This window comes from Moschus berezovskii, chromosome 1, assembly GCF_049115385.1.
Source record: "Moschus berezovskii isolate FMDL1 chromosome 1, NW_MosBer_1.0, whole genome shotgun sequence".
NCBI classification, from domain to species: domain Eukaryota; kingdom Metazoa; phylum Chordata; class Mammalia; order Artiodactyla; family Moschidae; genus Moschus; species Moschus berezovskii.
This window is the reverse complement of record NC_142460.1, coordinates 82,689,957-82,701,038: the sequence shown is the minus strand read 5'-3', so window position 1 is coordinate 82,701,038 and position 11,082 is coordinate 82,689,957. Positions and strand designations below refer to the sequence as shown.

General features: G+C 39.8%; 1 non-coding gene across 1 annotated transcript; it reads left to right on the top strand.

Annotated features, from left to right (window-relative positions):
• The first annotated feature begins 9,511 nt into the window (after positions 1-9,511).
• On the top strand, positions 9,512-9,583 carry TRNAR-CCG (transfer RNA arginine (anticodon CCG)). The gene has a single exon. It is a non-coding gene; the product is annotated as a tRNA-Arg (tRNA).
• The last annotated feature ends 1,499 nt before the right edge of the window (positions 9,584-11,082 follow it).

The following is an 11,082-nucleotide window of genomic DNA, read 5'->3' as shown; positions in this document are numbered from 1 at the left end:
TTCAGCTTCAGTATCAGTCCTTCCAATGAATATTCAGGATTAATTATTTTAAAAATAAAGATCTAAATAGACAAGAGGGTAAAGCGTCTGCCTGCAGTGCAGGAGACCCGGGTTCGATCCCTGGGTTGGGAAGATCCCCTAGAGAAGGAAATGGCAACCCACTCCAGTACTCTTACCTAGAAAATCCCATGGACAGAGAAGCCTGGTAGGCTACAGTCCATGGGGTCGCAAAGAGTCAGACACGACTGAGTGACTTCACTTTCTTTCACTTTCACTTTCTATTCGGATCCAAAATATTTTATTTCACTAAAACCAGCATTATTATTTTATTGTGTTACAAACATGAATAAAGCTTGGATGGATTAAAAAACAAAACACTTTCCCTCCGTAGCCCCACATGCTTTGCTACTTCTTAATTCATTAGGATACAATTCACAGGTCTCTTAATAACACTGAATACAATCACTTGCAAGGCTATGATGAAATAATGTGTTTCTCCAGCTAGAATAAATGTAAATGTGCATGAATTTAGCTTATTTACACTTTTACATGGAGTACTACCTGACACACAAACTTTTACAAAACTCTAGTTGTCCTATTATTAATTCCATCCAGTATTCCCGCCTGGAGAATTCCACGGACAGAGGAGCCTGGCAGGCTACAATCCATGGAGTTGCAAAGAGTTGGACACAACTGAGTGACTAACCCTTTCACACTTCACTTTCACTTTGTGTAATTATTTATCATTTATCCATTCTGTTCCTTGGCCATGCAGTCTTTTTTTTCCCCAGATTTCATAGTCTATTTAAGGTTTAAAAGAATCATTTATGTTGAAGTAATATTTACTCAGCAAATATTTTTCAAGAGCCTATTATATAAAGCACTATTCTAGATACTGGAAATGAAGAAGTATAAATACAAAGTCCCTGCCCTAATAAGCACTCATTTTACTTAGAAATATTTGGTAATAATAATAATAAGTAAATTTTATAGTAAGCAGGATGTTATAAAGTGCTGCAGTGAGAAAGAAAGCAGTTATGAGGAAAGGGGATTCTGATGGAGGTGAGATTGTGTACATGCATATATGTACATGCATGCTCGCGTGCGTGTGTGTGTGTGTGAAGTTATTTTTAAAAGAGTTGGCAGAAAAAGTCTCATGATAAGATGACATTTGGGTAGATACTAAAGGAACCAGTGGAGCAAATTATGAAGCTTAGGAGAAGTGCTTTCCAGAAGAAAACTGCAGATATAAAGGGTATGAGGGGTGACTTTGCTTGATATGTTCAAGGAACAGCAAGGAGGCCAGAGCGGCTAGGACAGAATGAAGGGAAGGGTTGTAGAGGAGATCAAGTCTGAATGCAGCAGAGTGAGGTTGAAGGCGGGAAGGTCATGTTTGGACTGCTAAGTGAAGTGAAACTCACTCAGTCATGTCCGACTCTTTGCAACCCCATGGACTATAGAGTCCATGGAATTCTCGAGGCCAGAATACTGGAGTGGGTAGCCTTTCACTTCTCCAGGGGATCTTCCCAACCCAGGGATCGAACCTAGGTCTCCTGCATTGCAGGCGAATTCTTTACCAGCTGAGCCACTAAGGTCTTTGTAAAAATGTTAGCTTCCTTAATGGATGACATGATCTGCCTTGTTGTTTTTTTTTTCTTTCTTTCTTCCTTTCTTTCTTTTAATACTGAAGTATAACTTACAGTAAATAAAGTGCACTGGTTATAAATTTTCAACTTTTAACAGGAGCCTTGACAATTGAGTATTGGTGTATATTTGAATAATTACCATCCAGAACAAGACATATCACATCAGAAATCCCCTCATACATTTTTCCAGTCAATTTTCTCCTTTTTCTATTCTTGAACTTTATATAAATGGAATCATATAGCTTGAATTCTTTTGTGTCTGGTATCTCTTACTGAACATAATGTCTATAGAGTTTATTCTTGTTACATAAGTTAATCGTCCTCTTTTATTGCTGTGTAGTATTCTAATGTTTGTTTATATTGGTTATATATCCATTTTCCTGTTGATGGAAATTTGGGCTATTTCCGATTTAAGTTGTTATGAATAAGACTGCTGTGATTTCTTTTGAGTATATGTATTTTTGTTTGTTTTGTTTTTCTTTTATTTTTTATTTATAGAGATATCTTTGGTTTATAACATAAGTATTATGTATACATTATATTTCATTATATTTCTGTTTATACTACAGCATGCTCATCACCAAAAGTTCAGTATTGTGTACTTATCTGAAGAATGTGAGGGCATGTTTATGTTTCTTTCGAGTATATACATAGCTGTGGAGCTGTGGTCAATTTTAGAGAAAACCTGCCAAAGATTTCTCCAAAGTGGTTGTATCATTTTATGCTCCTACCAGTGTTGTATGAGGGTCGTGGTTGCTTTCCACTGGTATTGCTAGTATTTTTTAAAACTTTTACTTATACAAGCAAGTATGACGTGGTCTGACTTTGTTTTTTAATTCACATCTGTCTGTTGCTAAAGATAATGAGCACATTTCCTATGCTTATTGGCCATTCCTACACCTTTGTGATTGGCAATTTCACATGTTTTGCCTTTCTGTGAATGAGCCACTTGGTTTTGTATTATTGATTTGTAGCAGTTTTTTACATATTAACCCTAAAAGGTGCTATTTTCATACATTTATACTGCAAATATTTTTCCCTGTGTGTAGTTTTGCCTATGTTGCTTTCTTAATGGAAAGTTTTGATGACCAGATTTTTTTATATTTGGAGAAATCCAGTTAATCATTTTTTTTTTAAATTTCAGATCTTTATATGTCCTGTTTAGTACATATTCACAGGTTCACAGAGCTATTCTGTTTTCTTCCAGAAGTTTTATAATTTTGCCTTTTACATTGATTTTTACTTTGTATCTCAAATTAAATTTTTGTATATAAAATAAAATAGAATTGAAGAGTTCTGTTTTTTGTTTCTTTCTTTCTCATATAGATATCCAAGTGTTAAAAAGACTTTCCTTATTCATTGGCTTGGTTGAACATAAGTTTACCAAACAAGCCTTCTATTTTAAAAAGATCACTGCTTCCTGTATTGACAATATACCATGGGAAATGCAGGGAAGAAAGAGAGTTAACTGTTAAAAAACTGTTGAAATAATTCAAGTAATAGGCTTGAACAACAGTGGCAGCAGGTCTAATTTTAGACTTGTTCTGAAGGTAAACCAAGATTTGTTAATAGATTGGATGTGGTTCGTGAGAAAAGAAGAGACATCAAGGAAGTCTGTAAGTTTTCTGTCTTGACAAACTAGTAGAAAGATGGACAGAGTTGCTATTTACTAAAATGAGGAAGACTGTTCAGATACCTTTGACTGGCAGTATCTGGAGATAACATATATGTGTGTTTGGTCTCCAAGTGGAGATGCTTAACGATGTGAACAGTAGTCAAAACAAGATAGTAATCTATTTTCTTTTTTTGTTCGTTTGTTTTGGTGTTTTTTTTTTTAAGCTATTTGTGATTTGACTCTTAAGTAATGTTTTAAAAACATTTTCTCAGAAATCAAGGAAATCTAGATTCCTATGTTCAACAGCCTGCTAGACATTTTTACCTGGAATATACTTAAGTATCCCAAGACCACTGTTTAAAATGAGAGCTAAAGAAATAGAGGAAAACAACAGAATAGGAAAAACAAGAGAGCTCTTCAAGAAAATTAGAGATTCCAAGGGAACATTTCATGCAAAGATGGGCTCGATAAAGGACAGAAATGGTATGGACCTAACAGAAGCAGAAGATATTAAGAAGAGGTGGCAAGAATACACAGAAGAACTGTACAAAAAAGATCTTCCCGACCAAGATAGTCACGATAACGTGATCACTGACCTAGAGCCAGACATCTTGGAATGTGAAGTCAAGTGGGCCTTAGAAAGCATCACTACTAACAAAGCTAGTGGAGGTGATGGAATTCCAGTTGAGCTATTACAAGTCTTGAAAGAAGATACTGTGAAAGTGCTGCACTCAATATGCCAGCAGATTTGGAAAACTCAGCAGTGGCCACAGGACTGGAAGAGGTCAGTCTTCATTCCAATCCCAAAGAAAGGCAATGCCAAAGAATGCTCAAACTACCGGACAATTGCCCTCATCTCACACGCTAGCAAAGTCATGCTCAAAATTCTCCAAGCCAGGCTTCAGCAATATGTAAACCGTGAACTCCCAGATGTTCAAGCAGGTTTTAGAAAAGGCAGAGGCACCAGAGATCAAATTGCCAACATCCGCTGGATCATGGAGAAAGCAAGAGAGTTTCAGAAAAACATCTATTTCTGCTTCATTGACTATGCCAAAGCCTTTGACTGTGTGGATCACAATAAACTGTGGAACATTCTGAAAGAGATGGGAATCCCAGACCACCTGACCTGCCTCTTGAGAAACCTGTATGCAGGTCAGGAAGCAACAGTTAGAACTGGACATGGAACAACAGACTGGTTCCAAATAGGAAAAGGTGTACGTCAAGGTTGTATATTGTCACCTTGCTTATTTAACTTATATGCAGAGTACATCATGAGGAACGCTGGGCTGGAAGAAGCAGAAGCTGGAGTCAAGATTGCTGGGAGAAATATCAATAACCTCAGATATGCAGATGACACTACCCTTATGGCAGAAAGTGAAGAGGAACTCAAAAGCCTCTTGATGAAAGTGAAAGAGGAGAGTGAAAAGGTTGGTTTGAAGCTCAACATTCAGAAAACAAAGATCATGGCATCTGGTCCCATCACTTCATCGGAAATAGATGGAAAAACAGTGGAAACAGTGTCAGACTTTGTTTTTTTGGGCTCCAAAATCACTGCAGATGCTGATTGCAGCCATGAAATTAAAAGACGCTTGCTCCTTGGAAGGAAAGTTATGACCAACCTTGATAGTATATTAAAAAGCAGAGACATTACTTTGCCAACCAAGGTCCGTCTAGTCAAGGCAATGGTTTTTCCCGTGGTCATCTATGGTTGTGAGAGTTGGACTGTGAAGAAGGCTGATCGCCGAAGAATCGATGCTTTTGAACTGTGGTGTTGGAGAAGACTCTTGAGAGTCCCTTATACTGCAAGGAGATCCAACCAGTCCATTCTAAAGGAGATCAATCCTGGATGTTCATTGGAGGGACTGATGCTAAAGCTGAAACTGCAATACTTTGGCCACCTCATGCGACGAGTTGACTCACTGGAAAAGACTCTGATGCTGGGAAAGGTTGGGGGCAGGAGGAGAAGGGGACGACGGAGAATGAGATGGCTGGATGGCATCACCGACTCTGTGGACATGAGTTTGAGTGTACTCCGGGAGTTGGTGATGGACAGGGAGGCCTGGCGTGCTGTGATTCATGGGGTCGCGGAGAGTCGGACACGACTGAGCGACTGAACTGAACTGAACTGAATACCTCATTCCATCCTTGTTCTCCAAAATTTTTTTCATGGTTGGATGGTGTTCAAGTCAATCAAAAACTGAAGTCATTCCAGATGCTTCCCTCTCTCTTACTATTATATCTAAGTCATCATGCACCAATCCCTAGCAACCTTTATATTTAAAATATGCACTAAAAATAACCTTTCAGTTATATCTTTTTTTCTCACTTTTGCCTAAGAATTTTTGAAACCACATTCATAAAAAATCCTTTAAATTTGTTTTTATTCATTAAGAAAATCTTGTTCCTTTGAAGAATAGTAACTGGCTTCTCTGGTGGCTCAGAATGTAGAGAAACTGCCTGCAATGCAGGAGTCCCAGGTTCAATTGCTGGTTGGGAAGATCCCCTAGAGAAGGAAATGGCTACCCATTCCAGTATTCTTGCCTGGACAATTCCATGGACAAAGGAGCCTGGCGGTCTATAGTCCATGAGATCGCAAAGAGTTGGCATTGGGTGGCCTAAGTTAGAATCAGACCTCTATTAGAATCAGTGTTCTACCTCTTGCAAGCTGTATGACCAACCAAATTAGAAACCATTTCTGTAAAATGAAGACAAAATTGATAATGACCTCATAGGATCATTGTGTAGATTAGTTTATAAGTATTAGGAGCTTAGCTCTTGGCATAGGGCATTCCGTGGATGCTATCTCTTTAGCACTTATTTTCATTATTTTTAACCATGAAACACCACCACTTCCCCTTAGATTTAGCGTCACCATCTCCCACTTGGAATACTCATTACACTCTCCTCCTAACTGGCCTCCCTGAACCAGGTGGCAAACTCTGTCAGTGATTGTTTTTTTTCCCCTCTAAAATGAGAATCTGTTCAATTGATTCTACTAGATAAAAATCTTACAGTGACTCCAACATTGCTTGTATGAAAAGTTCCACATCACCGTTCCGTTCCGTCGCTCAGTCGTGTCCGACTCTATGCGACCCCGTGGACTGTAGCCTACCAGGCTTCTCCGTCCATGGGATTCTCCAGGCAAGAATACTGGAGTGGGTTACCGTTTCCTTCTCCAGGGCATCTTCCCAACCCAGGGATCGAACCCGGGTCTCCAGCATTGGAAGCAGACGCTTTAACCTCTGAGCCACCAGGGAAGCCCACATCACAGCATGTGTTATTTGTCACACTATGTTACTGTTTTCCTCTCTTGCCAGGCCTTCCTTCATCCTCTTCCAGTCTCGTTTCCTATTACTTCCCCCCACACTCAAGTCACACTGCTCCATTCAGGTACTTACAAATGCCTCTCCATTCTCCTTATCCTAACAAACTACTGTCTCTTCTGAAAAATTCTGTAAATTTTTTTCTCTTTGGATAATATAACAAAAAAACTTGGGCATACTTTCCTTCATGTGTCCCTTCTTTGTAGCCTTCATATGACTGCCAGAGCATAACAAGATGAAGTCCTTATCTTAAGAGCGGGCACCGGTGTTTGTTTTTGCGCATGACCCTTATTTGGGGGAAAAACATTAGGCAGCTGTCCTCAGTAGAAGGAATAATAATGGGTATCTACATGTCAATAGGATCCCAAGCAACAAAGAGCATTAAAACTTCTCTGCTGAGAAACTGTCTTTTATTTGAAATTGGGTTCTGAGGAAAAGGAGCCAGTGTGTGCTTAGGGACTTTGAGGGTAATGAATCAGTAAACTAGCACTTTTATAGGGGAGGCTGAAGGGCATTTGAGATCAGATGTACTAAATGTTCAATGTGAAGTTGTTTGCATTTCTTGAACCTCTATTTTGCCTCCTGAAGTCTTCAAGAAGTTGCTACTTTGCTGTCTTGTATACATGTATGTATGTGGGGGTGGGCGGGAGTTTGGGAACACTCAAGGAAGGACTGATTTTCACACCAGAGACAATTCCATGTAAATCAGAGACAACATACACAGAAAGAGAAGTTCAAATACAGAGGTAGGGGATGCTGGGGGAGGGTTTCAGGTTCACTTTATTTAGAGCTCAAAGCATATGAGGGCTCTTGCTGCCAGCCAAGTTACAATGGTATCTATCCTTACTAGTCCCTCTCACTACTCTTCAGTTAATGAGATCGCTCACATACAATGCTAAAACCAAAATATCCCTTCCTTAGGAAAGCTGGCCCTGGCCCGTGGGGCTAGGTTAAATCCCTTAGTTCCACGATTTCTCAGCATTTTGTATTACAGTGCTAATACAAATATAGTTTCTTCCCTGGTAGCTTGGTCAGTCAAGAATCTGCCTGCAGTGCTGGAGATTGATTTAGGTCCTGGACTGTGAAGATTCCTTGGAGAAGGAAATGGCTACTCATGCCAGTATTCTTGCCTGGAAAATCCCATAGACAGAAGAGTCCAACGGGCTACAGTCCATAGGGTCACAAGAGTTGGACATGACTTAGTAAATAAACCACCACCAATATAATACATGTTCCCAACCTAGGGCAATATCCCTCCCAGGGCCATTTGGCATTTGGGAACCATTGGGAGAGAGGAGTACAACTGGCATCTAGTGGGAGCAGAGACCATAGATGCTGCTAAACCTCCTATAATATACAAAGAACGTTTCCTCTTGGAATGTTAATAGTGTGGAAGTTGTGAAACCCTGGTGTAGAGTCTATAATTACATTTGGTAAGATATAATGATTTGTTTTCTGTCTCCCCCTCTAAACTATAAGGAAATATTGGGTTTATTTTGTCTAGCAACAGATTTTCACTGCCTAGGCTAATGCTTGGTACATAGATGTTGAATTAAAAGTTAATGATACTGATATATTTACTGTGAATATTATTTGTGTCTGTTCTCCACCAGACTGCACTCCCATTGAGGGCAGGCCAAGTATGTTTCTATCAGTGAGTCAACAGCATGAAGCACAGTGCCTGACACATGACTGGTGGGCCATAATTTTTAATTTTTTTTCAGTAAATGAAAATTTTTACATATAATCTATAGTTTTCAAGAGGGTAAAATGCAAGGTTAACACATACTCTCTTTTCTCTTCCAAAATTTTCTTGAAACCCAACGGTTTTCTACATTCTTAGGCCAAGAAAACAGCCCCTAGGAATAATTTGTCTGTAGGGATAATTAGACCAAGACTAAAAGATTGTGTTTTAAGGCAGAAAAAAAAAAAGTTTTACTTCTCTATAAAATAATTTCTTTCAACCTGATTATTTCAGTGTAAACAATAGAAGGAAATGGTGTTTTAAAGTCAGAGAAGGAAGCTGCCTTCCTCTGTGATCTTTTGCACATTCAGTTCAGTCGCTCAGTCGTGTCCAACTCTTTGCAACCCCATGAATCACAGCACACCAGGCCTCCCTGTTCATCACCAACTCCTGGAGTTCACTCAAACTCATGTCCATCGAGTCGGTGATGCCATCCAGCCATCTCATTCTCTGTCGTCCCCATCTCCTCCCACCCCCAATCCCTGCCAGCATCAGAGTCTTTTCCAGTGAGTCAACTCGTCGCATGAGGTGGCCAAAGTACTGGAGTTTCAGCTTTAGCATTTGCACATTAGGAATTCATAATCTAGCAGGAAAGGTAGACATATAAATGAATAGTCATATTACCTTGAGAAAGAGAAAGGACTATGTTGGTGTGCCGTCATTGTCTAGAATACTGTCTAGTTCACAGTAGTTATCTGCTTCTGCTGCTGCGTTACTTCAGTCGTATCCGACTCTGTGTGACCCCATAGACAGAAGCCCACCAGGGTCCCCCGTCCCTGGGATTCTCCAAGCAAGAACACTGGAGTGGGTTGCCATTTCCTTCTCCAATGTGTGAAAGTGAAAAGTGAAAGTGAAGTCACTCAGTCATGTCCGACCCTTAGCGACCCCACGGACTGCAGCCTACCAGGCTCCTCCATCCATGGGATTTTCCAGGCAAGAGTACTGGAGTGGCTTGCCATTGCCTTCTCTGAGTTATCTGCTACATGAATTTAAAAGGACCTAGTATAAGGCTGACGATAATGAGGTCTAATAAACAACTACATTGACTTTATTACTAATGAGTTGAAACTTAATGTGTATAAGCTTTGTGTGTGTGTGTGTGTGTGTCTATACATTAACAGTTCTATTAGGTCTTTCATAAAGGATTTGACTATGTTCACTGAGGGATTAAGGGATTGAGGCTTCCCTGGTGGCTCAGAGGTTAAAGCGTCTGCCTCCGATGCAGGAGACCCAGGTTTGATCCCTGGGTTGGGAAGATCCCTGGAGAAGGAAATGGCAACCCACTCCAGTACTCTTGGCTGGAGAATCCCACGGATGGAGGAGCCTGGTAGGCAACAGTCCATGGGGTTGCAAAGAGTTGGACACAACTGAGTGACTTCACTTTCATGTAATGATATTTTGATGAGACTCCGTCTGGACTTTGGGAAAGAAAGATAATGAAAGGGAAGAAACCTTCTTTCATCGGTTTTGTCCCAATATTGGCATAGATAAACACTACTTTCTATCTAAACTAGACCAGCTCTCATTTCCAGATACTGTCTTATAGGGCTTTAACTCCATTTCCTCCTTGTGAAGTTATTTTCCCCTCTCCTCACCTATCTTGGAAGTGAAAGTATTGTCACTCAGTCATGTCCAACTCTTTGCAACCCCCATGGACTATATAGCCCACCAGGCTCCTCTGTCCATAGCATTCCCCAGGCAAGAATACTGGAGTGGGTTGACATTCCCTTCTCCAAGGGATCTTCCCTACCCAGGGATCAAACCCAGGTCTCTTGCATTTCAGGAAGATTCTTTACCATCTGAACCACCAGGGAAGCTCTCCTCACCTATATTACTTGCCTCTAAATGCCCAACTCAAAAGCTATTTCTACAATGAATCCCAGTGGATCTTACCCTCCTTGAACCAGCACTATCTTTTTGGTTGCACTCATGTAACTTGATAACAGCTGTTTTGAATGCTATGGTCTAAGAATGTGTCCATCCTATCTATTCAGGTGGGAGGAACTTTTAGTGGTTCAAGAGGCCTGAGCTTTGAGGCATGTAGACTTGCAGTCTCAGTCCTGGCTATTTATCCTTTGGAAAAGTCTATAATTTAATTAAGAATCATTTTTACATCTGTAAAATGGAGATAACATTGTGGATTAAATCATATAGCATCTATAAAAATATATTAGATGTTCAATAAACCTCATTGCTCTACCACTAGATAGATAATCCTTTCACTAGATTATAAACTCCCAGTTTCTTCTTTTTAGTCTTGCCTGGAGGATCCCGGGGACAGGGGAGCCTGGTGGGCAGCCACCGTCTATGGGATCACACAGAGTCGGACATGACTGAAGTGACTTAGCAGCAGCAGCAGCAGCATATAACAAAGTATATGCACAATATTTGTAAAAGCTTAGTTTTAAAACAGCTTTAAATTTATGGAACAATTTTTAAGATGGTATAGAAAGTTCTCATTGACCTTGCATTTAGTTTCCCATTTCAGTTTCACTATACATCTAAAGTGGTTTGAGAATTGTTAATCTGTCCCTCCATGGGAAGCAGTTTCATCATCTTCCAAAGTTACTTGGGTCATCACCTTTCCCCCCACTCTCATAAATGGCTTCATACATTTATGATATAATTAGTTTGTTTTGTATTTCACATTCTTTATTCCATATGAGATCCTTAACCTCATAGATTTTTTTTAATTTGTATGTATTAAGTTAGTTCATGTTTTGTGCTTAAAAGTTCTGTGAGTTTTAACAGATT